The sequence below is a fragment of the Acomys minous genome (assembly GCF_964271855.1).
Source record: "Acomys minous genome assembly, chromosome: 5".
Classification (NCBI taxonomy): Eukaryota; Metazoa; Chordata; class Mammalia; order Rodentia; family Muridae; genus Acomys; species Acomys minous.
Window position 1 is genome coordinate 61,482,093 of NC_140494.1, and position 27,819 is coordinate 61,509,911.

Consider the following 27,819-nt stretch of genomic DNA (forward strand, 5'->3'; position numbering starts at 1 on the left):
CTGCCCAGATGTCTTTTGCCTTCCATCACAAAACTTCCTGGAGTACGTCAGCAGGGAAAGCCATATAATGTCACCAGAATCCACAGGCAGCAGGAATACTGTGGGATCATAGTGATTGACCCCATTGAGTGTAACTGCCTTCTGCTGCTACTGCTGCTGCCCTTCCTGAAGTCACCTCCCTACTTGAAAGCCTGACATAAATCTTCATGAGATCTTTGGGTCTGTAGGTCCTGGGACTCTGCAGAAAAGAAAGCAAGGAAAAATATCAGATAGTTGAGACCTGGCTGTACCAGTGAAATTAAATATTATCACAGCACAAAAAATGATTGAGAGTATTTTCTAAGTATATTTAGGGTTAACTGAGAGGCACTTTGGAGACCCCAAATAGGGAACCATCAAAGAGAAATATGATCTTCTTCCAGATCTGAGGGAAGTACCTGGAGGAGCAATTGGGAGAGATGTGTCATTGTGTTAACATGACATGGACAGTGTGGACAAGGGCAAGCATCGGGTAGGGATGTAAAGACCATGGAGCTGTCTTATATCTGATGGGAAAACAAAGTGTTTAATGTGGTAGAAACCAATGGACAAGTTCTGAAAAGAATTAGAGCCACCATGGAACTCTAAGCCAACGCTTCTACTTCTGCCTCCTAATGCAAGAAAATGAAAGGAGGGCATTGATAAGGCATGCGGGTATTCTTAGTAGCCTTCTTCACAATAGTCCCAAAGTAGAAACAACCTAAATGCTCTTTAAACAATGAGTGGAGAAACAAACTGTGCTATATTCCCACCATGGAACATTATTTGCCAATAAAAAGGAATGAAGAATGATACGCACTGTAACATGGGTAAGCGCTGAAAATACTGTGCTAATTAAAGAAACCATCCACAAAAGACCTTCCTTATGTGGTCTGATCTCATTGCTGTGAGATGTCCAGATCAGGCAAGTGTATGAAGACAGAAAGAGTAGTGGTTGCTTGGGGCTAGGGTTGGGGTGGGTGGCGGACAGAGGCTGATGCTGTTAGGAAAGGGTTTCCTTTTGTGTGTGTGTGTGTGTGTGTGTGTGTGTGTGTGTGTGTGTGTGTGTTGCTGGTTATTGAACTTAGTGTTGCACACCCCAGGCAAGCACTTCCACCACTGAGTTATGTCCTCAGCTGAGTACCTGGTATCTTCTGGTGGTGTTAGAAATGTCCTGCCCCTTAGATCGCAGTGATGGTTGTGCAACTCTGGACATATCAGAACTATTGAATTTTATATCTTGAATGGACATATCTTATAATACGTAAATCGTAGAGCAACAAAGCTGTTTTTGTTGTCATCAAGTCATTAGAAGCAGCGTGTTGTGTGTGCCTATAATCCTACGTGGAAGCTTAAAAAGTCATACTTTGAGGCTGGCCGGAGATTCCCAGCAAGTTCCAGGCCAGCTGGAGCTAAGCAGTAAGGCCTTGTCTCAAGCAGAAAGACAAAACAGAGAATGCAAACTTTGTGTAGAAACACAGCTTAACCATCTTCAGTCTGTGGCTAACCAGTTCTTTTGGGTTGCCAAGTACAGACCTGAGGCAGAGACACTTCAGGCCAACTCTGGGGAGATTCATCTATGCTTTTCATTTAAAGGTGGTTAAGGACGTGACCAAGCAAAGCCATGTTCCTGCCTGGTCCAGGGAAATAAGTTATCTACTGACCGGCATGGTTGTCCCTGAGGGCTTGCCGGCACTGTAGCCCAGGCACACACTTCAGCAGGCAGCATGTGCACCTCTGGCACAGACAGCAAACCAGGATCCAAAGAGGCTCTTTGCAAAAACACATCTCTAGTAAAAAGCCTTTCCATTTTGAAAAACCGTCCCAGCTCACCTGCAGTTGTAGCTCTATTTGGGTCCCTTGGCTGGAAAACGGATGGAATTTTTCAACATGACCATTTTACAGCTTGAAAGATAAACTTTTCTTTCTTTCTTTCTTTTTTGGTCCTGCTTCAAATATTCCACTTGTTGCTAAGAGTCGGCCAACAGAAGTTGAGTTTCACCTTCAGGATATTTACGCCGTCTTCTGAGACTCACTCTGGAGACTGTCATGAATCGAGAACTTGACGCTTCAATTTGGCAACTTTGTAACATCTTAGTGTCCACTGCTTCATCAAAGAACCCCGGGGAAGTGGCCTGAGTTCTTAGCCTCAGGCGTATCAGCATGCTTTGCCCTCTGTTCAGAAAATACCATTAATTAACCTAGCCCCATTAATTAAAAAGTAAAATATCGGTGTTGGATGAAATGTTGGAGAACTCATGAGTCACCACTTTTTTTTTTTAAAGCTTTTAGTTCTTAATTTAACTTTTTTAAGTGCTGCTGAAGTTTCTGAGGGCTTTCTGTTCTGGGCCGTCCAGGCAAGCATTCCGTCGGTCCACACCACCAGACTTCTTGGTCTCTTCCTTCCCTCTGCATACCAGGCCACGTTTCTTTGCAAGGTCGTGACTATATTTCAAAACCAATCCTTCTGGGCTTCAGTCTGCTCATCTTTAGGGTGGCATGGGGAATCTCTCCCAGCAATATAATAATTATTAACAACTTTATTTTATTATAATTATGGTCTTTCTAGGGTCATGTCTCTTGTGGAATCATTGACAGGGTAATGATGAGTGTATTGGATGATGTATTGTAAAAAAAAAAACAATGTCATAAGAGCTGGGTAAGTAATATTTTAATACAAACTCAACTCAGATGTTATTCTGAGAAAAGCCACTGTTCCCTGAGGACCTCTGAGACCTGAAGGACAGTCATGTCACTAAGGAAGTCACAGAAACACTGATGAGCACAGAAGAGACAAATGCATTCCCACATCTGCTCAGAACACTCTCGGTAATAAAGCATTTGCACATAGCTTTTAAGTACCCATAAACTCTGTAACTTTTTAAATTGAGATTATTTTGTAAAACTTGTGGCAGTGAAGCAAAGGTTTGGCATGATTTCCTAAGGAAGACATCTGAGACTAAAACTGAGTCGGTTTGTCAGGTTGGTGTTACTCCAAGTCAAGAAAAGGGCCTCGGATAAGGCAATGAGTTGGCTCCCGAAAGATGATCCTGGGAAACTGGAAATAGATGCAAATTATTGGTCCGAATATGGAAAGATGAGGTGATTGATCAGTTTGGTCTTTGGTTCTAATTGAGAGGGGATGTTCCTGCAGATGGAATGATGTGGCAGCAGGGACAGATGAGTAGTCAGTGTGAAGAAATGGCCATGCATAAAGTCTCAGGTAAAAAGAAAGAGGACCTCATGATAGGACCCTTAAAGCGAACATGCCAGCTGCTTCTGTCTTGCTCTGGCCAGTAGCTCTGTTTCTCAGTCCCACACGGGGCTGGGTGTAAATCACAGCTTTGGTTCCAGCTAAGAGATAAACGCTTGTGTTTTTCCTGTAAAGCTGATTGGGATTCAAGACTGGATTGGTGCATGTATGCATGTATGCATGCATGCATGTAGGGATGCATTTGTGTCTCCATGAACAAGAGTGGGGGTCAGAGGATAGCCTGAGGAAGTTGGTTCTTTCCTTCTATCATATAGGTTTTGGGGATCAAACTTAAGTTGTTAAGCTTGGCAGCAAGTGCAGTTACCCATTACCCATCCACCCCCACTGGCCTGGACTGTTATTTTTTGTAACGCTCACAACTGAATGCTTTTTGTTATGCTCACAACTGAATGCTTTTTGTTCAGTCTAAATGAAGGAGAAACTTGAAAGCAGCCACCCAAACCTTTGCTCTCCATCTCTGAGAAGCCTCTTCCCCACCTGTAGGGATTGGCACATTTGGTATATTTATTCTGTACCTCTCCTTCATTGGCAAGGTTGACAGGACCATTGGTGGAGGAACAAGAACCACTTGGTCCTGGAGAGGTGGGGAAGATCTAAATCTGATAGCTTCATACTGTGAACAAGTGTGTGTTTGTGTGTGTGTGTGTGTGTGTGTGTGTGTGTGTGTGTGTGTGTCTGTCTGTCTGTCTGTCTGTCTGCCCGTCCGTCCATCCATTCATCCATCTGTATGTATGTCTACCCATGTGTTCACACACACACACACACACACACACACACACACACACACACACACACACACATATCTGCCAGAGGGCAATATCATATATCTTTCTGCCATTATCATTTACATTTTTGTTCCTTTCTGTCTCTGTTTTTGAGACAGGGTCTGGAGCTGGCCTGGAGTTTGTCAAGTAGACTAGAGAGCTGCCTAAAAGTTCTCTGGGATCCACTTATCTCCATGTCCCAAGTACCAGGATTGTGGTATGGTTTGCAACACCATGCCTGGCTTCTTTTATGTGAATTCTCAGGATGCTGTTCAGGTCTGTGGGCTTGGAAGGCCAGCAGTAACCTTACCTGAGCTATCCCCAAGCCCTTGCCTCTCTCTCTCTCTCTTTATGAAGTGGTCCAGCTATACTTCTCACTAGAGATGCACAATGTACTAACAACAATTTTACTGGGATTTTAATATTTTTACCTCAACAAGATTTCTGCTAATCCCACAGAAAAAGATTGACTGGTTATTTTAGTATAAAATGTCTTTCTTCACTCCAAAATGTTTTTTCTTGGATATTTAATTTTAGAACAGCTCAAGGTATGACATAGTATTCTTCATGGCATTTGATGTCATTCACATTATTACGTACAAATACCAGTCTAGCCAAAAATGTCATATTTACATTTCAGCATTGTAGCTTCTCACTGAGTAGTCATTGAATGAATGTTTATCTAACATACATTTACTAAGCACAACTGTAGTACTGAAATAAAAAACATACAAAGCCTGCATTTCCTAAATTAATGATTAATGTTCTTGGAAGATTATTCTTTCTTTCATCAAACCATAAATTAAACATTTTTATGGATTTGCTGAACACATGGCCTACACATGCCACACAGTTCTATCTGTATTATTTCCATATAAGAGATTTATTGCCTTATAATAGCAATTAGGAGAGGAAAAATTGGTGTTGGGTCTTTGAAGACATAGTTTATGGAAAGACTCAGTGGTTGAGTTTCCTACATGTGAAGATTTTACTTTAGAATGTACTCATCTCTGTCGAGATAATCTGTAGACATGTCCATGTTAGGCAGCAATCCCGCTGGTTCTTTTAGTCAGACCTAGAATCGAACCTCTTCTGACTCTGGTGAGACTTTAATTCTCCTTGGAATTTTATGACAGGTTCTCAGAATTGCCTTGGAATTGTCTGTAAGCTTTGCTGGGCAGAGTGGCCTTGTCTGCTCATGAGGAAGAGGAAGGTTGGTCTCTACCGGGTGGGATGTTGATGAAGAGTCCATGTGAGTTTGATCTATAGGGGCAGGCATCATCAACCTTGGATGACCATCTGACTGCTTAAATAAATCATTTATTTATTTATGGATAAATGGGGTATGGCACCTTTGCCATAACAGCTCTGCCCAGCCTTTGGTCTTTTCTGATTCTTTATAAGAGTTAATTTGGCAAGAGATATTTCCCAAAATAATCAACTGCAGCAGTCCAATTGGAATCCTAGGTTGACAACGAAATAATGCCTATTCTGGTATAATATAAAGTAATATAAATCCTTATATATGTATACATACACATATATATGTAATTTATAAGAATACATGTCAAGTATTTTCCAAAGCATAAATCATTTAATTATTTTAATGCCAAGATTTATGTAAGAAGTTGTGTAATATTTTTAATTAGCAATATTTTTCTGGCAACAAATGTCTTAAATACACAAAACAATACCAGAATAATTTTAAAACATTTTGTGGACACAAAGGAACATCACAGAATAAGACATTTTGTTTGTTTTTCTCTAACATGCTAGCCAACTTCTCAGGTGATCCAGCCAACTCTTAGAAAATATATCTGTATTGTATTGCTAGCCATGGCTCTGAAGATGTTTATGGGAAAACATGATAAATCTCCCAGAAAACCATATCAGGAAATATTTCAGCTACAAGTAATAAATTCAGGTGGCTTGTTGAGTAGCAACTAGTCCAGGCCCCTTATGCCCTTTATGACCCACCAAGGAAACTTCTGCTCATGTCTCAGAGGACAAACTGTGTCTACAGGAAGTGTTGCCAAGTGCAGTTGACTTTCAACTGGGCACACTGAGTTTCCTCCCAATGTTAAGGTTGTTAAAGCACCAGGTGACCAGCAAGTCTATGTCACCTAAAGGTGAAGACAATGTCCTCTGTGGCCCTTGCAATGAAAGTTGTGTTATTCTGAGCATATTTAAAATCCTTTTGAATCTATTCCCACTTTCAGTCAGCTTGCTTTTTGAGAGAGCTGTTGACAACATCAGAAGCAGACACCGTCAGTATTTCCAGCTTAGCGTTTTCTATGAGGTAAGGAAGGAAGGGCCACCCTGAAGGTGGACAGCACTATCTCAATGGCTAAGGCCCCACACTAAATAAAAGGGGGAGGGGGCATGAGAAAGTTAGGCAACCACCAGCCTCCATCTCTCTAGTCTTCCTACTGTGGCTGCAGTGTGCACAGCCACCCCATCCTTTTGTGGAACTTTCCAAGCTGATGACTATTCCAAGAGGGCAGGGAGTCCGTTTTCTCTTCCCCGTTGTCTTCTCCACTCATCATGTGCCTTGCAGCCATCACTCAACAAGCCTTGTTCAATATGTAAGAACATTTACGGAACTACCTACATATTAGGTACAGGTCGGAGGGCTTCTCATCTACGAACTCTTTTTATTTCTCATAACAGTATGAGAAAAGCAGTTCTTCTCTATGTCTAGATGAGGATATTGGAGCACAGAGAAATTAAGTGGTCTATTCAAGATGGCAATCTCTTATGCATAGCTATAGCATATACTGGAGGTGGAGTGACTTACAAAGAGGGTAATTTGGCTCACAAACATGGTGGTTGGTAAGTCCAAAAAGCTTGGCCCCAATGTCTTCAGGAGGGTTCACGCATGTCTAACAATATGGAAATGAAGAAAGAGGTAGCATGATGAGACAGGAAACAAGAGATTGGAGAGGAACCAAGCTCACTCTTTTGCACTAATCTGCTTTCTTGAGAATCTGCTCCTTCCAGACAGTAGCTGCTCCTGTGTGGCAACATCAACTTATTGCTGAGCGTGGAGGCTCTTGACTTGATTTTTCTCCCTCTGTGCTCCATTCCTAAAGACTCTACTACCCCAACAGACAGTACTCAGACCACACCTGTAGCACATGAACCTTGAGGAGACAAGTCATACGCAAGCCATAACACCAAGGGTCAGGTTGGAGGTAGCCCTGATATGATTTGTACCAAGGAGATCTCAACTGAATTAATGATTAACACTAAACCTGCAAACAGGAGTTAAGAGGAGAGAAGGGGCAGTCTCAAGATGCATCTTTCAAGATGTTCTGGGGACAGGCTAGGCAGTAAGATGAAGGACAGACATATAACCTTTGAAAGGATGATTGGAGAACCAGATGATAGTTGCCAGAACAGATGCTGGCACAGTGTCCTGAGAGCTTGTGGGAGCCAAGGGAAGGTTAGGCAGGAAGCTGGGATAAGTTCATGGAGAAAGCGAAGGCTGGAAGTCCCTAAGGGTCTAATGATGGAGTGGCTTCCCTTGACTACACAGACATCAGGCACCAGAGTACAGCTGGTTTTTCCAGAACTTCTAAAAGGTGTGAGAACCAACTTGGAAGATGAATTTACATGATTATTCTACACCTTGTTACTGTGTTATGTGCTGATAAGAATCAGGGGCCAACAAGAGCTACTGGCTGAGCCGTCCCACCAGTCCTATTATTCTCCTATGGTAGCCTGTCCTAGCACTTTCTGGTTTGAAAGTTTTATTTACTGTCTAAACTTTTAACGTTGTGACAAAACATTCTTTACAAAGATAAACTTGATAAAAGACAAGAAGCTACAAAGTATAGTGAACTTTAAATAGCTTCATTAAAGCACAAATAGGTATAAATTTGATGAGTGATTACTAGAAACAATTTGTAAGTAAACTGATTATATAGAAAATTACTAAATTGAGGGTTATGTATAGGAATGACCTTTGTCTGTAGATTTCACCTAGAACTCTGTCCACATATATCAACTAGAGTTAAGTTAGATAAAATTAACTTGGGCATGGCAGCACATGTTAGTAATCCTAGCACGGGGGAGCTGAGATAGGAGAGTTTCAAGTTTAACACAAGCCTAGCCTACACAGTAAAATCCTGTGTGAAAAAATAAAACTCACAATGAAACAAACCAAAAAGCTGAGGTAGATATTTTATAAGAAAAACTCAAACAGCAATGGCTAAAGGTAGATGTATTTTTGTGGAAAAGATTAAGTTTTGTCACAGGTGGAAGCAGTCTTGGTGGGCTTTACCCTTGGGGCACCCCATGAATACCTTATGACAGACTGAGTGGAGCCATCCTGGGCCTAAAATTCAAAAAACAGACCTGGGAACCCCAACTGGGCTATTGTTTTTCTAATTGACCCTCATCGGGAGAAGGAGACCACCCTTCCCATGTGACTCAGGCAGGTGGGGAGGAGAGAACAACAGGTTCAGCTTGAGCACGTGTGGAACAGCGAACAGGCTGGATCAGCACGCGGGCCAGAGAGACACCTAAGGACCCGTCCTGTGGAACGGATACCGGAAAGTTCACTCTTTTGTCCCTTTAACCTTTTTTCCTTCTTGTGTAAGCTAGTTGGGTTGTATAATAAAGTTTAATTGTTAAGAAACAGAGCCAACATCTGGCGCCCAACATGAGGCCCGATGGATTCCACAGTCCCTAATGGTATGAGGGAAGATTCAGTATTTGAAGGTACAAAACTGCTGTTTCAGGGTATCAGCAAAGTTGCAATGGCTGTTGCAAAACTCTTTCCTGCCTTATATATAGAAGGATTTCTCTGTTTTTTCATTGTTCTTTTGTTACAATATTTCATGCTTAGAAGGATTAAAAGAAAGGCTAATGACATAGAAAAGCCGGAAGGGTCAGTAAGTTCTATCATTTTGGAAAAGATTACAGATTTGACTGGACAGATGGAAAGGCTTAGGAAAAAAAATGAAGGGATGAGAAAGCAGATAGAATTTTTGGTAATTGGTAGTGATGAAGGACAGAAAATAGAGAGACCGGAAAGCCAAAAAAACCAAAAACCAAAAACCAAAAACAGAAAAACAAAACAAAACAACAACAACAACAAAAAACCAGAAGAGTCAATAAGCTCTATCCTTTTGGAAAAAATTACTGACTTGACTGAACAAATAGGCAAAATGCAGAAAAAACTGGAAGGACTGGAAAAGCAGAAGGCATCTTTGGTTAAAAAAGGTAGAGAAGGTCAGAAACCAGAGGCAAAGGAAGCCAGACCGACCAAAAGGTCTTTGGAAGTAAATGTGCCAGTGAAGGATACCTCCACAGTCACCCAGGCACCTTCAGCTTTTCCAGTCACTGTAAAACATGTTCCCACGCAAAATGGTGCTGAGGTTATGATGAAATGGCCGGGTGTCCTGTAGACATGATGGATTTAAAACATTTTAAGGAATCTGTCGTCAAATATGGTATGCACTCTACCTTCGTTAGACAAATGTTAAACAGCTGGGCCACTCAGAATAGACTTGTTCCCCAACATTGGAAAAATTTAGTTTCAGCGGTATTGGAAGCAGCACAACAGTTACAGTGGTTATCATGGTGGCAAACAGAGGCTATGAAAATAGAACAAGAAGATACGACACAGGGAATAAATATTAATTGAGATCAATTGCTTGGTGAAGGACCATATACTAACATAAGGGAACAAATTCAAGCTGAAGATAGAGTGATTGAACAATGTCATATGATAGCCTTGAGAGCTTGGGAGCTGGTAGAAGAACCTGGGAAAACAACTATTCCCTTTACTAAAGTGTTCCAAGGACCTCTGGAGCCCTTTACGGAATTTTAACAGAGATTAGGATCTGCTATAGATAGGGTGTTGCCAGATTCTGACAACAGGCATTAAAACTTATCATGGCTTATGAGAATGCAAATACTGAATGTAAGGGGGTGCTTAGACCATTAGAAAAAAAAGAGGCGCTCCACTAGATGACTGGGTAAAGGAGACAGTTAATATCAACTCTCAGGAGTATCAAAATAATATTGTGGGACAAGCTTTAGCCAGAGAGCCCAGATATCATAATACTCGGTGCTTCAATTGTGGTAAAATTGGTCATGTGCAAAGAAACTGTAGAGATAGAAGGCGCAATAACCCAGGAGAAAGCGTAACTCATAGGAGAGAACCAAGAGGTTCTGGTTATGATGGTAATGAGGTACCAAGACTTCCGGGGTACTGTAGTCGCTGTGGAAAAGGGAAACATTGGTCTCAAGATTGTCAGTCTAAGAGAGATGTACAAGGCACTATCTTGCCAATGGGAAATGGCAGGAGGGGGGTATCGGCTCGGGGCCCCCATAAACAATGCCAGCCAAATTCCTTTGGCCAGTCAGGAAGTGACAAACCCGCAGGAAAATGGGAACTGAGTGTTAGTGATCTAATGCATGCTACTGAAGACAGTGCAGCCTTGGATCTGGCTTCAAATGTGTCTCTTACTCTATCTCCCCAGGTTGAATGTTACAAATTAAATACTGGTATTTTCGGACCTTTGCCTTCAGGCACAGTAAGAATGGTTCTGGGAAGAAGTGGGCTGACTTCTCATGGTTTTATTGTACATCCCAGTATATTATAGATGGAGATTCTAAAGAGGAAATAAAAATCATGACATGTGTAAAAAAGGAGATAAAAATCGATGCTGGGGATAGAATTGCTCAACTCCTACTGTTTCCTTACATTAAGGGCAAAGCCACTCCAGTGGAAAAGACTGGTGAGTTCAGAAGCACAGGGAATTTTGTTCAATGTTTATTTAATGTATTACTCATGTACCACTAATGTCTTATGAAAAACTTTTCAGAAAGATCGGGGATGAAAGTTGGTATTTAGTTACGTAAAAATCCTACTAGATACTAACTTACTTTGTCATAAAACAAGTTTGTTTAATTCCTTGTATATGTCTTCAAAAAAATAGATTGATAACTGTAAGAAGAATAGATAGAGTTGGTCTTCAAACTCTTCAGAGATCCACAAAATATGACATTTAACGATGAGGACTTTCCTGACAGAGAGAGACATCCACTCCTGGCCGCATCTCATTTGCATCATTGAAGATGGGGGCTTCAAGAGATTCGGGTGACAAAATGGTCACTAGATGAAGAAACTGCTCTTATCTCTACTGCTGATGACAGGCTGACTGTCTGCAATGATCAACAGTGATACTAGAAAGTTGACTGTCCAGCTTTGAAGAGACTAGATAGACCAGACTGGATTCCCTGCTTCAAAAAGCAGTTTGTTGGATGTTTTGGGCTGATAAGGCTGAAGACTGATTGCCCCAATGAAGGAGAGAATCCGGTGACTATCTAGGTGGTCTGCTCTCTCTGTCCTATGCAACTTGGAAGTTGCCCGCCAGCACTTCCTTTATTAGATATATTTTCGTTCTTGGGTCTCTGATGGGATTAAAGACTAGATAGCCACTAGTGTTACTAGAAGCTTTAGTTTAAAAATTAAAAACACATTTATAGATTGATAATTACAATTTCTCATGGAAAAAAAAAGTCTCTCTTTGAAAAAAAAAAGTGAAATACTTTCTCTCAGGTTAACAAGTATAAAAGGACTTGGTTATGTACTTGATACCTGATGATTATGTATATATATATGTGTGTGTATATAGTTCTTAATTTTTTTTAAAAGAAAAGGGGGATGTGTGGAAAAGATTAAGCTTTGTCACAGGTGGAAGCAATCGTGGCAGTCTTTACCCTTGGGGCACCCCATGAATACCTTGTGACAGACTGAGTGGAGCCATCCTGGGCCTAAAATTCAAAAAACAGACCTGGGAACCCCAACTGGGCTATTGTTTTTCTAATTGACCCTCAACAGGAGAAGGAGACCGCCCTTCCCATGTGACTCAGGCAGGTGGGGAGGAGAGAACAATAGGTTCAGCCTGGGCTTGAGCACGTGTGGAACAGCGAACAGGCTGGATCAGCACACGGGCCAGAGAGACACTTAAGGATCCGTCTTGTGGAACAGATACCGGAAAGTTCACTCTTTTGTCCCTTTAACCTTTTTTCCTTCTTGTGTAAGCTAGTTGAGTTGTATAATAAAGTGTAATTGTTAAGAAACAGAGCCAACAGATTTTATCTCTGGAAAAAGAGATAGGACACTGGGAGTCCAAGACTGTTGTGGGTGTCTATAGACCATCAACATTTTTGGCTCCTTCTATCTTTCTTCTTGATCAGCCTTAGGGCTGCCTTCCATTTTCACATTCCCCACTCTCACTCTAGATAGCACTTCTGGGTTTTAGACAAAAATGGAGAAAGAAAAACTGAAGGATAGGTACCTTTTGGCTTCCTGTCCCTTTGTAAAGAGGTTTCCTTGAAGTCTGACTTTGATTTACATATGATTGTTATTTTATGTGCATGTCTGCATTTATGTGTTTTGCCTGCATGTCTGTGTATGTGCCTTGTGCATGCCTGGGGTCCTCAGAAATCAGAAGAGGGTGCTGAGCAGGCCCTGGAAATAGAATTTCAGATGGTTTTGCGCTACTACGCATGTGCCGGGCATCAAATCTGGGTCTTCTGAAAGAGCAGCAAATGCTCTTAACTGCTGAGCTCTCTCTCTCTCTCTCTCTCTCTCTCTCTCTCTCTCTCTCTCTCTCTCTCTCTCTCTTCTGACTTTTTAAAAAATCTCCTTTGCATCTTGGAGTACACCCCTAACTACAGAGGACCTGAAGTGAGTGTTTCAGCTGAGGTGAAGTTGGTAAGGTAGAAATAAAGGGTAGATCATCTTGGCTGTGTGACTGTACTGCATTCCTGATTCACTTCCAGACACGAGGGCCCAAATTTTAAGTAAGGCATCATAGTGCTACCTTTTGGGTTTTTTTTTTAAACAGAGAAGACAAGGGCCCAGGTCACTGGGCTAAAAGCATATGAAACCCCACAGGCAAACACCAGCCTATATCACTGAAAGATCCCTCCAACATAGCATGAGTTGTACTGAAAGAGTCTTCCAACACGGGACAAGTTGTACTGGCGCCAATTATGAACAGCTGGTTCAGAGGGCCCATTGACCTTAATGCTGACATCAACTGAGACTCACCCGTCAGGCGTGTCACTCAAGATTAAGTGACATAGTAGTGAATGATAAGAAAAATGGCAAGAAAGCAAAATCTCATGTTTTGTAAACCTCCCAGGGATGACTGTGAGAAGACATGCATTGTTCCCCATGACCTGGCTCAGGGTTAGCACAGGTGTGGTTTGAGACAGGCATGCTAGGCTGTAGAGCAAATGGTGGGTCTTGTATGCTCCCGGCTGAATGGCCGAGTTGAGGGTGAGAGGAGAGGTGCTTTGCCCAAGGCTCCGCTTACTCCAGGGAGATGAGCACCATATTGGGTGATGCCACACGGTACCCTGAGAATAGGAACCCTGTCAGAGCACATCTCCAGTAGCTGTGACTTGAACCATTGTTCTCCATCACGGCTTTGAGCATTCTAAAAACAGGCCACTCCCACTAGGGGAACTCTCTTGAATGCCCTGGCCAAAAAAAAAAAAAAAAAAAAAAAGGGAACTTTATATAGATAGAACGTAGAGATGGACACTAATGGGGATTGCCTGCCTCCTTCTCAGGCCTTCTAGCTGTGTATGTTTTACCACTTCTTCTTTTTCACTTTTGAAACCATCCCTTAGTTATTCCGATCTTCATGCCATCGCCCAATGTAGCTGAAGGGGACAACACTACAATAAGGGGTTGTGTGGGAGAGCGTTCTCCCGTGACAGTGGAGCCCTTGGTGCTGGAGAGGAAGGAGACAGAAGGGAGATCTGGATTGAGGATCCTGGGTGCTCCCTCAGGCAGAAGCTCTGAGGTTTGGAGGCCAGGGCGGGGACGGGGGCTGCCCTTCTTGATTGTGCCTGCAAGGACACCTGGATTCCCAGCAGTCCAAGCTGCCCCTAAAAGGACCCAAGGGCCCTGCTACTGATGTTGGAAGTTGCACACTGATGCTGCACTTGAGCTTAGAGCCAGACGTTAGGGGGCTGTGAGCGGTGCGAACAGAGGAGGGAGTAAACTGCAACCCCACCACTTCTCGCTGAGATGGAAAACTGTGTAATAGAAATAACATGTGACCCACATCCGTAATTTTAGTTTTTCTTGTACCCATCCTAAAGAAGACACAGGTGCAATTAATTTTTATGGTGAATTTTATTTAACCCTACAGAGCCCCGATATTATCATTTCAACATGTAATTAACAAAAAACTATGAAAGAGACACTTTGAAATTTTTCCCCTGGTACATCTGCCATGTGTTGTACTTACCTCATGTCCAGGTTCAGCCTGGTATCCATAGCTATTGTGGCTAGTGACTGCTGTACTGATCAGCGTTGCCCTGGAAAGGTCTCCAGCTTCCGTCACCACAGTCTTCTCTGCCCTTCTGCCATCTCCTTCTCCCCTTCTTTCTACTTCCCTCATTTCTTTGACTCCTTTTCTCCTTTGGTTCTTCTTCTTCTAGCAATGTCTTTCTTATTAGAAGTCATAATGAAAGATTCTGAACCAAATGGCAAAGCGCAGAGTATTGCGGTAGATAGAAAGGCACATAAAGACAAATGGCACACAATTCTTGCCAAAACCAAGCCAAACTCTAGGCAGAAATAAGAGTGGAAGTAATAGTGAATTAGGCAAAAAAAAAAAAAGTGTGATTTGGTATGGAAAGGAGACTGTTACATTAATGTCATTCATAATAAGGAAAGGACTCCTAACCCTTCTCAATGATTTAATTACTCTCTGCCCATGTGTGTCAGATTTCCCAACAGCAAGCACGTTTCTTTCAGTGGATAAAATCTGCTTAATTGCTCTATCCTCATGAATTACCACCGGAGTTCATGCCGGTGTGTGGGAAGCACTTCTCATAGGCTACGCGCCCCCTGGCCACCCTAAATCACCAACACTCACTGGCCTGTGTTTAAAGAAACTGAATATCCAATTGTTTCTTTCTGCCGCCTGCCTCTTTCCTCTTTGATGCTGAAGAGCAGCTGGGCAGAATCTGGAGGCCATGAGAGGGAGTGACTCAGACCCTGAGCTGTGGCTTCTGTGGGACTGACAGCTCATCTTCTTGGTCTTCAACACATAGTAATCCAGGTTGGTTCCAAGCAGCCTCGTGGTTTTTTTCCACTAACTTTCTCATTTCTCCTTGGTTCAATCACATTCACTGTGTTATTACTGGGGTTTAGTTGATGTTGGCCATCTTTCTAGATGGTGCCAGCTCATCTGTCTGATAGGAATGAGATATGAGTAAGTGGGATGTTTGTGCTTCTAAGTCTTGCTTTGGTGCTGCCATTATAATACCGGAAACAGACAACACACTGTGCTAAAGCAAGGCAAGACCAATTCTACCTTCTGACCTGGAAATCATTCTGTTGGTCAAGTATTTTGGCTGCTCATTTCTGCCTTTTGCTTTGGCTTAGATTACTGTGTTTTTCCCTATTGTGGACTAGTTCCAAGTTAAAATACTTCATTGGTTAACTCTAGTCCTACTGGCTAAGCTAAGCCAAAGCTTTTGTTGTTTTCTGTCTGGCATACCCACCACCCATTTTATCTGACCTTATAAACATGTTTAAATAGATTTCCCGGATAATAACCATTTTAGCTGGCAACTTCCCGTTTAGATATTACAGAAGGCACAATGCAAATTAGAGGGCAGAGCAAAAGCACTAAGAATCATGAGACCCCAGATAAATATAGTAGAACCACTTGCTCCTGTGAGGACAAGGCTGAGTCCTAATCCTAGTTCACCCACTGACTCAGTGGATGACTCTGGGAAACACAGAGCAAAACAATGATTGGCTTCATCTGCTGGTGACTCAGCCATTTGATTTTGATAAATAGGGGCCAAAGAAGGAGTCCACAGTCACAGAGACACCTCATTTCCATCCCGGGTGTTTCACTGTTCCGTGGGATTGTGCTGAGTTCACTTGGAGGAAAACAAAGATGTTCTTTATGCATGGTCGAAGGAAAAATGGTGCCCACTGGGTAACTGGCCTTATCAGCAATGAGAGGAATCTAAAGGTTAGCGGATGGCAAAGAGAAGGAACTGTCTAACCTGATGTCAAGAGGTAGCCTTTCAAAGATGGCTTTGTTCAGTTTGGTGCTGTGCTGACTGAATGTACTTCATGCCCTGTGACGTCAGCAGTAGTGCAGTCCTACCAATGATGGAGTTACAGCAGGAACTGGGGGCAGCACTTGGTGCATCCCAGTGAGTGTCAAGTGGATGAATGCTGTGGAGCTGAAGGCACTGTAAATGTCTTCTTCAGCTTTATTGGCAACATGATTTATGTCCTTGATTTCTCAAGTATTAAAACTGTCAAGTAGTCAAGACTTCCTTCTTCTCCAGGTTTTTAAGTAATGTTTGATTTAGTAAGCAGTTACTAAAAAGCTATATCTTTTTAGAATCTGAATTTTGCAGGACAGCACTCTTTTGTGACTTAGAGGGGAAATAGTTTAGAAAACTTTTCACTAGTCTTTATTAAATAAAATGAATCTATTCCTCTTCCTTATTCCACGGAAGTATATCTCCATATTTTCTAAGTCTGATAATGTATAAAAAGCATAATATATAAAGCTTTACAGCAATTTGCTGTGCAAGCCGCTTGATTATCTTTTCAAAATTCAGAAAACACATCTGCATACTACAGGGGAAAAGCCATTTAACAACTTGTAAAAATAACTAATGTTTGTGTTTCCTTCTGGAGATGACAAATACACAATTGTTGTTATTATTGAGTATTTAATAAAATATCAGGGTACCATACAGTTCACGCCTTCCTTTTCTTTTCTTCCCACCCCATACACTCTTATTCTTTCTTTGTTTCTTTGTTTCTTTCTTTTTTTTTTTTTTTTTGAGACATAGTCTCATATAGCCAAGTTGCATTCCAACTCACCATGTGGCTTGACCTTGAATTTCTGACATCACTACCTATTGGGTGTGAAGTTTACAGATGTGTTCCACCATGCCCAGGCACCACGCCTGGCTTTGTACAGTGTTGGAAACCAAAACCTGTGTTTCATGCACGCTGGTTGAGTACTCTCCTTACTAAGCTATATCCCTACCCTATCAAGTACTTATTTTTGCCTCCTGTATATTAATGTCCTCATAAAAGTTGGAAGAATGACAGAGTTGCAGCACTCTTCGATCAGAGGTGACAGCTTTACAAATTGGCTGTTTCATCTATGGTCATACAGTTTATAACTGAGTCAAAATTGGAAATCACAAGTGCCGTATTGGAGTACAACACTTTCCCTTGGGACACAACAACAATGATTCTCAGAATATGGGTGGAAAAAAAATCTGATGATATTGAGGCATTTAGAGTAAGGTCTACTTCAATGGAAATCAAATCACCTTCAGTGTTTCCCCCTTGGCTGACTATGATGCTGAGAAAAGGAATCTCTGACCTCTACAAAAGCAAGGACCCTGCTTCCTCAGATGTCCTCCCCAGTTCCTCACAGGTGGTAGCTTCTTGGCACATCCTCAGTGAACAGATGGGCTGTTTTCCATGACATCTCTGTCATCCTCTCTCCTCTTACCTGTTAATAATACTTCCATACATTTTTTTTCTCTCTCTGGATGAGGCATAAGTCAAATTTGGGGTAAGAAACAGCATTAGTGTGAATATCTGCTAATTGAGCATAGTGAGGAAGCATGGGTTCCATTTGGCTTCCTGGATTCTAGCCCTTCACAAAGACCGAAAACAACTAACAGAAACTTTGGAGTTGATGAGACTGTAGCGATCCAAAGCCCGTCGTGGCAAGGCGGGGACAGACCTGACATGAAGATTGGCATCTCTCCACTTCCTCCAGTGTTCTTGCCACCTCATGCCTGCTTGGTGTACACGTCCGTATAGATGCACTGTTTATGTGCATAGATGTCTAAACATATGTATGTGGAGCTACATCTATGTCAAAAGCCACGTCCATACATACCTCTGCTCAAATGGCTTTGTCATTTTTGTCAAAACTTAGTAACATCAAGGTCACTTGAAACTCAACGAGAAGTGGTAACACGTATTTTCAAATCGTTTCTTATCCATGACATATGTTTCTGATTAGAGGTGATCAATAATTATCATAGGCAGTATAAGAAAAATAAGATTAGGCCGGGCGTGGTGGTGCACGCCTTTAATCCCGGCACTCAGAAGGCAAAGGCAGGTGGATGGCTGTGAGTTCGAGGCCAGCCTGGTCTACAAAGTGAGTCCAGGACAGCCAAGGCTACACAGAGAAACCCTGTCTTGAAAAACAAACAAAAAAAAAAAGAAAGAAAGAAAGAAAAAAAGAAAGAAACAAACAAACAAAGGTTATTGTTCAGTGGTATCTAGACATTCACTTGACTATATCCCAACCGGTGTCTATGGATGCCCTGTAGTGGATTATAAAGCAGTTTACTAAATGCTAGAGGAGCACAGCTTTTAAAATATGAGGAGAGATTGCTTCCTTCAGGATTTTGAACTTGAACTAAAAATGAATAGATGAGACAGAGCTCAATTCTTATTAGTGGTGAGAATTCAAGCAATGGTGTTGCCACCACATGGCACCAGGGAAGTCTGTATCCGAGTGTGTATTGGAATACTTGAAGGATGTTTAAGGATAAAGTAGGGCACTGAATTTAGTGGCCAAGAGGTAAGGAGTAAAAGAAGTAGAGTCAAATGCTAGCAATTTTAGTGGTTTTAAGATACCTTAAGATGCCATGCCAGATTAGATTCCAAATATACAATACACATTGCCCTATACATGGATTGGTCCTGTGGAGTTTCTGTGTGATGCTCACAGACCCACATTCCGAAAGGTTCCAGAGACAGGCTGCAGACACTTTTGGTTGAAGGAACAGCCTCTCTGGCCAGGAGGGCAGCATTCACTGCATGGCTCAGCTCCTCCCTGACCCAGGTGACCAATTTACTACAGCATTCCCTTACTTTTGTGTGATCTTGTTATTAGAATCATCACTGAGAGTCTTATTTTGCCTAGAAGCCTAGAAGCCTGAAGATCCAGTGTGTTTGAGGGTTGACACCTCCCTGGGAGGCAGAGGAATGAAAGTTCAACCCCAGCTTCTTCAGTGACTCAGGTGAAATTCATGGAGTTCCAAAGGATCGAGCATAAGGAGCCTTCGAGAAACATTCCCTAAGTCTTATTCCCCCCTGTCATTACTCTTTCTCTACCCATCGTCTGTTTCCCCTATTTTCTTCTACAATCGATCTTCATTTCATAATCTGTATTGGGGAGAACTGTCTCCAAACATAAGATGCCACATCTATCTTCTAATTTGAGCTGAAGTCTGTAAAGGAAAGGCAAGGGACAAAAGGTGAGGCTACAACTGGGCCGGAGTCCAATCTCGATTTTCCAGACGTAGAAGGCTCCAGCCTTCTTTTTTCCCCTCTCCAGTTTCTAAGATAAAATAGTAGAGGCCCAGAGGTTGGTACGCCCAGATCAGCAGTTCCCCAAATAGAAAATAATAAGTGTCCCCAATATAATATGCAATTTGAGACAGCGATGAGCAAAAGCAGAATCATAATCACAGCCCTTTATCAGTGCTCTGTACCCACACATCCTCTTGCTCACCACGCCGATGTTTACCAGAGGCAGCTGGCCAGAGAGGAAGTCGGCCGTGGGGGCTGCGCAGTGCCAGGAGCCAGCCCATCAAGAAGGCATTTGTGACTTTTCAGGGCGTGGGGGTGAAACGGAACAAAAGTAGTGTCTGTCTGCTTGCGTCATGGGAGCGGCATTGGGAGAAATTGCTCCTGACCAACGAATGCCAGTTGGCGGAACCTAGGTCTTTTAAACAGACTAGCTGCTGGTCAGAGGGCTATCTGAGGCTGAATCCTGTCCCGGGGGCGTTTTCCTTCTGCTTGGCTTTTCCAGGAACGCTGGTCTGTGATAGGCTGTGCTCATGTGATGGTTACTGTACCATGCATCTGCTGACTAATGATATGCAGACTTTCCAAAGCTCAACTGTTTTATAATGTTCCAAATGAATACCAACAGCATTTCTGGGAAGAGGGAGTGAACTACCGTGACATATGGACCAAATCTGAAGATTCGTCTGAAACAGATCAGTTGACTTCGTGCCGCCTACATAACCTCTAGCCCCTTAGGAAATAAGAATCAATCACTGTCACACTGTCTAGTGACGGAATGCCGCTTATACTATAAGATGAGTTTACATTTCATGAATTTTGACTTTCTGAGGCGAAAGTGGATGTTTCTTTCTTTTTGTATTGTTTTTCGAGACAGGGTCTCTCTGTGTAGCCTTGGCTATCCTGGACTTGCTCTGTAGACCAGACTGGCCTCGAACTCACAGAGATTCACCTGCCTCTGCCTCCCAACTGTTGGGATTAAAGGTGTGTGCCACCACGCCCGGCCTTGAATGTTTCATACATAAATTTTATCGAAAGGCACAGTCATAGGGAAGGGGAGTAAGGGGAAAATGGGAGGGAGGGAAGAATGGGAGGTTACAAAGGATGAGATAACCATTGAGATGTAACAAGAATAAATTTTTTAAAAAAGTTTAAAAAATTTTTATCGAAAGGAATGCCACCTTAAAAGACAGGACAAATGCATTAAAAATTAAATGCATTATGTAGCTCTGCCTTCATCCATCATTCCAAGGAAAAATAGATTAGTTATTTTGAGGTGGCTTTCTCTTAATGCTCCTCATGATTCCATGAAGACAAGTGACTAGAACTTTGAGACAGCTGAGGGAAACATCACTCCATAACTAAATGAGAGGATGAACAAGACGTAACGCTGTCTGTTCATCACCATATTTAGAGCCTCTCTTTCAAACAGTGCTCAGTAAAGCATTACTTACATTGTGAGTTTGTTTTATCAGACTCTTTCAAGCAAAGATAAATTTCAGTTTACTCACTATCTACTCAGCAATCCATCTACCCATCTATCTATCTGTTTTTCCATCTACCTTTCTGATATCATGAAGGCTTTAACTTAAACACTTTCCTGTTGATACCAGTGTTAGCGGTGTACCTTCATGGGGGATTTTATATGGACACAAGTATAAAGACCAAAGAATACCCAAAACTACGTCCTATACTCAGAGTCTTTTTGCCTTGTAAATAATTTCTTTCAACCAAACAGCTTGGGACAATTAGGTAAGTACAAGTAGGAAGAAAAGTCACATCTAGGTGTATAATGAAGTCGCACAAATTCGATGACGTTAAACCAAACACATCCATCTGCCCTCAGCCCTGCAGGTCAGAAGTTGGAGTCGAGCCAAGGGCAAGCTGTATTTCTTCTAGAGAGTCTATTGTGGAAGCCACCTCCTTTCCTTCTCAGGTCTTAGCATTTGCTGATAGCTCTGATCTCATGTCCCAACTCAATAGTTCAAACTAGGAATGCTCAGCCCGCCAAGTTGTTGTTCCATGACATCATCTGACACTACCTCTTGTCTCTGTCTTTCATCCTTATGAAAACAAATACACTTGCGTTTGGGAGCAGAGGAAGTGATGAGTGAGTAAAGTCTTGAGTGAATGTGTGTTGTCCATATGGCTATAGCAAGGACCCCGGAGCCTCAGATTCACGGAGAAAAATGGCAAAGCCTTCTCCTTAAGACTAAGGCTAAGAAGGAGATGGCAGTTCCATGTGTGGATTCTGATACTGTGTCCAGAACATCAACCAAAGCTTCCTTCCCTACTAGTTACTGCCTGAAGACTACTTTCCAGCAGAGACTGTGCTCTCTGTGATCACCTGTGCCTGCCTCTTTACTCGGCTGTACATCAATTGATCAGTCCAAATGATCGTGCGTCACTCTTCAGCTGCTGCACCAAGCCTGCCTCTCTTTTTGACTCTATATAATAAATGTGCAGAGCTTCTGGGGTGCTGCACTTTCTTCAGCAAAGAGGCCAGACCATCTGTCCCAGCTTTTGGCCACATGTCTGTCTTTTCTCCATTTCCTCATGACCCCAGTCAGGTCCAGGTCTCTGGAGCTGTGCCTGACATGGCAGGCATTTGTGGTTACAATGGGACCAGCTGAACAATCCCAGGCAATGCCCCATCCCAAGATCTTTAATTTAACCACACTCATAATCTTCTTCTTTAAATATTAGATAATATATCCCTGGTTCTCAGAACTAAAATGGAGACCTTGAACAGTTCTGTTGTGACTCCCACCATAGGCTTCTAAATGTCACCAGAATCATACTTTGTATTTGATTCTAGACCACACAGTTTGGTCATCGTCTCAACCTTTTCTGTCTCTATGAAGTTTGTGACTTGAATCCTAGTTTGTTTTGTCAACAGGAATGTGGAAGATGGAAATACATTGGAAGATTAAATAAGTATGAAAAGTTAGAAAGATGTAATAACGGAAAGATGAAAAATATGCAAGACGGGATGAAATATGCAAACCAGAAAAGTTTTGTGGGCCCAGAATAAATATTTATCACTTAGTTAATTTTAAAAACGTTTCCCCTGAATCTGGGGTTCAAACCCAGGGCTTAGCTAAAGTTCTACCACTTGGCTGTAGCCCCCATTCATGAAGAACTATTCTTTAAGTATGCTTTATGTTAAGGTTTATGGACAATAAAACTTGAGGAAAACATAAGGCTTACTAGATCTAAGGAGCTCCTTAGAGGCAGAACACATGTAAAGACAGCTGGAGCTTACAACTCATACGTCATTTGCCTGGAGAGATGGGCTTTCTCATGACCCCAGACAAACTGCTCCACTGACATGCTACTCTAGACCATGTCTTGGCATCTTTTCTGGGCTTCATTCACAGTGCTCCCTGAAGCCACAGGCATGCCCCAGAAACAATGGACGAGCCAGTGGGTTGGAGGCCAGGAAGCATACCTTCTTTAACATGAGACTGTTGGGGGCCCAAATGTTTGTTGTTACCAGGATCGGCTGGTAACAACCGATATAATTAGGTTGTTGATGATGTAATTAGGGCTCTCTTGAGGTAAAGCACTCAGGAGCCGGGTCAGTTAAGTATCATGGCGATATTTTATGACTGCCGTATAAGAATATTCAGGTTTTATAAGAGGCCATGAAAGCCCTTGTTTTATCGCATAGGAGGAGGCTTATGCTACAGGTGTCTTCCCAACGCCAGCTCCTTGGACATGAATCCGTGTGGAGATGCTTCGGCTCCAGCCTGCAGACTCTATCTTAGAGAAACATCACCACACTCCACTCTCATTGATCGTATCTTTATTGCCCTTTGATGTCAGGAAAAGACTGTTCTCCCAGTTTCTTGCCATCAGTCTTCAAGCAAACCCCTTGTGTATGCCATTTAGAACAAGGTGAGTACAAACCTCAGCCAAACAATAGAAAGCTGGGAGACTGTTGTAAGATGCAAATAAAGTGGTCCATAGCCAGTGAGTGGGCATGGTTAGCACCCGGCTGCCTCCGTGTGCCTGAGTACTTGCCACCTCCCTGGCCACGGTGATTTAAGACTACTGCAGATCTCCTCATCCCAGCCCAAATGCAAACACAACTGTTGGACTAGTCTCTCTCACAAGAGGAATAACTGAGCTCATATCGGACTAAGCACAAACTGTTGACAAAATGAAAATACAACTGCTCCAAGCATTGAAAATGCAGATTCTGGGCTGACATTTAGAAGAAGGAAACTATGGAGTGAGCTCCCTTCCTTGCTGTTCAGAAGGCAAGTTTTATTCTATCCCATATAGGGTAGCAAAAGCTTTGAGGGAAAGCCTCGGATGCATTGGTTACAGAACAGAACTCAGAGCAGCCAGAGACATGAGAGAAAAAGCAACTCTTTGAGAAAGCCAGCAATCTCATACATAATCTCCTCAATTCTCTGGCTGATCCTTCAACTCTGCATACAAGGAACAAAGCCTGAGCATCCCAGCTAAACTTGAAGAGTGGGTCTGAGATTTCAGATGCTCCCCAAGAAATAGAGTTTGCAGTTGGGGTCCAGTGAAATAGTTGCAAAATCAAACACATTAACAGTATTTGGGATTATATAATGGGATCAGAGCATCCCTAGGACTTAACATTGCATTCAATACACAGGCCAAATTACTTGGGGGGTTTAATGAAACAGGAAAAGGTGACCTGCTGCTAAGAGAAAGAGGGATTCTCGGCTAATGAAAAAGTAGGCAAAGCTTTAAAGTAGTCAATATTAATATGTCTAGTGATACAAACCGTTCTTAAAATTAAAACACATACAGAGCATCTTGGTAAAAAAGCAAACACTGTTAAAGTTTAAAACCACAGTGTTTCAGTTTTAAGAAGAACACAGACCAGGTGGGACCAGAATGAAATGTTGATAACAAAGCCAAGAACCAGCGAACCTGAAGTCAGATAAATAGAAACGAGACAACCCTAAAAGTAAAAAGAAAAAAATTACAGAAGAAAATGAAAAATATGAAGAATATATTGGGAAATATTAAATGGCTAATTGATTTGTAATTAGAGTTTCAGAAACATAGTAGGGAGAGGCTAGGTCTCCCAAAACAACCATTTGGGGAAATGATGCCTAAAGCTTGCCCAGAGTTGTCAAAAGACAAAAGGGTCACAATCTTAAGAAAAATAAAACAAAACAAAACAAATAAACAATTTTTATTATGAATCGTAGGTAGATTAAGTACAAAGGAAAATCTCGCCAAGATCCACCAAATTTCTAAAGTCTGGAGATCAAGAGAACAGCCCAAGGAAAAGCACGCATTACCAGCAGGGGCATGATGTTTCAAATACCCTATCATCGCTGCCGGAGCCATGGAGACAAGAAGCCAATGACACCACATTCATAAAATGCTGGGTGAGCAGCTGCAACCCTGTCAGGTCAGAAATCCATACCCAGTGAACAGAGTCTTTGAGAATGAAGGATGGATTCAAACATCAAGAAATGAGAACTTGGTTAATTTGTCATTAGCCAGTCTGTGCTTCAGAAGTGAATTGAGCAACTGTGTTATGAGAAAACGACCTATGGGGTGGACCTGGATGTTCAAGAGTGAGTGACTAAGATACATCATAGGTGATGCATAGCTAGCAAAACTTTTTTTTCCTAATTTTTGAAAAAGATGTGGCTATCCCAAGTAAAATTTACATAACATATGTGGATAAAATAGGTCAGTTAATTATAGAATGAATACAGACTGAGGAAAAGTCGACCTAGACAGCTACAATATACAGTATCAGATCTAAGAAGACTGAAATGTTATTTAACATTAAGTGTCTTCTTCCATAGGAATACCATTTCAATGCTGTTATGATTTCAAGAGACAAAGCTTGAAGCCCATAAACACAGTGAAATAGAATTCTAGGATGATAAAAAATATGTAAAACAACTCAGGACTGTATCAAAACTTGGATAGAAAGTTTATTCCAAGGATAGAAGAAAGTGACTACATTTTCTATTGAAATGCTACCAGAACTAAATGGTGTCAAGATTTTTTTTTAACAAGCCCTTGGAAAAGGAGGCAAGGCCAGTGTTTCCATTCTTCTAGACCCCTGCAAATGGAAATCTCACCCAGATGCTTCCACAACTGATTCCTAGGCATGGCCACCCAGCATCTCACCAACTTGTAGTGGCCCCAGCCTTTTACTTCCTGCTGTTTTGAGGACCCACATATTCATCTAACCTCTCCCCGATAGTCCCAGTGTAGCTAGCTTTCTGCAAAACAGAAGCCACTCCCCTGGTTTTTCACTTTTGAAACCCTGTGCCTCTCTAGAGGAAAGAACGGGTTGGAAGGACAGTAGATTTGCAGCACTTGCCTACGATGTGGCGGTAGGTGCTCTTGTACTCTGTAGCTCTTCTTGGAAAGTGACACCATGATGCCTGCTTTGATAGCTGTAAAGCTGGACGTCATAAAGTCTTCATGATGGCCTACAGTTAATGAACCATAGGAGTGAGACTGGCAGCTAGAGCTTCAAACCAGCCTTGGAGCATACATACTGGGATTTTCAAAAACTGACTGTCAGGAAAATTAAAAAATATATCTAATTAAAACTTAGTCCTTTGCATTTAGTTGAATTAAATAAGCACATTCCCCTCCCCTCTGCCTGCCTTCAAAGAGACCCATCCATCTTTGCAGAAACATCATTAGTCGCAGGCATTGGAATATCCCAAGAAGGATAACTTGCTAGCTCTTATTTCCCCCTCTCTGTGCCCCTTAGCGGCTAGCCCTTCACCTCACCTCAGCCCTTAGCCTCTGACTCCTCACCTCACCTCTGGCTCCCTATAAAGCTGAATTAACACCATATTTTCTTTTCAATAACAACAGCAGTAACTATTATATAGGTTAAGTGTTATTGTCCCAAATTCAGTGATAAGCGTAAGACCTTCATGTTGTATTTTTTGACCTCCTGGTATTTAGTGTGTGTGTGTGTGTGTGTGTGTGTGTGTGTGTGTGTGTGTGTATGTGTGTGTGTGTGTGTGTGTGTGTGTGTGTGTGTGTGTATGTGTGTGTGTGTGTGTGTGTGTGTGTGTGTGTGTGTGTGTAGTAAGACACCCTAGTGTGGGGGTTCTCAGCCATGGCTACTATACAATCACCTTAAAATTTGTCTTTAGTGCCTTTAGGCTCATCCTCCAGATTCTAAATTGTTGGCTCTGGGGCAAGGCCTGAATAGCAGCACTGTTCCCAAGAACATCGGATAATTCCTGCACCCATGTGTGTCCTCTGTGAAAGCTAATCTCAGGTGGGGTTGAAGCAGGACCCAGCCTGAACATAGTCAGCACCATTGCATGGGTTGGAGTCCTGAGTTTAATTAAAAGGAAAGCATGGTATAAACTGTAGCAATCCTCTCCCTCTGCTTCCTGTTTGCAAGTTGAATGGGACCAGCTGCCTCAGGCTCCTGCTACCATGACTTCTGTAGCGATGGTATCCCCAAACCATGAGCCAAGACAAACCCCTCCTCCTTCAAACTGTTTTTGCCAGGCATTTCGTCACCAGTGGGAAAACAACTAACACGTCTCTAAAGGAATTAATAAAGGGATGCTTGGGGAGCTAGTACAGGAGTGTGTGGTGAAACACAAAGGATGCCATAGTGTAGCTCTGGACTAAAGAAGGTCTTAGGAGCTGGGAGTTCCTTACCAGCCCTCATTTAATAGTGTGGAGCAGCTGAAGGCTCTCTGATGGCCCGGAGCCTCAGGATCAAAAGTCTTGTGACAACGGGCTACATGGTAATACTGGGAGTCATTTACATGTGCTACCTACACATTCTCCTGTGCAGTTCCTACAAAGGCTTAGTGGCTTTGCTTTTACAAACAAACACCTGACAATGGAAGTGACACAGCTTGCTAGTGGGAAGGCCACTGATAGAGCTCTGCTCTGAGCACGTGGACACATTCCAGGGGCCACGAGTGTCACACCCAGCAGATGGATTTGAAGAACTGGTTTCACCTACTCAGCCCATGGTCTCTGCATATTCAGAGCCAGTGTGCAGGCTAACTTAAGTCAGCTGCGCTTATATCCTGAACTGTGCTGGACAAGTGAAAAGTAACATTCCTTCTCCCTTTCTCAGACTTCTCTTAGGACCCCAGCGCATTTCCCTTCTTTTCTACATCTTCAGAAATCACACACACACACACACACACACACACACACACACACACACACACACACACTACACCTTATTTGCTGTAAGACTGCTCAAAATACTCAGGGGCCTGACTAAATCTGAGGAATGAGTGACACATGTCTTTGCTGTCACTTCCCTGTCTCCTTTGTCTTCTCCTTTGTAAAATATAGATCTTCAAGGTTTTTAATTAAAAATCTTGGAAAGGGCAGGAAAAAAATCATTATGCCACGGTGGGGATGGTTGA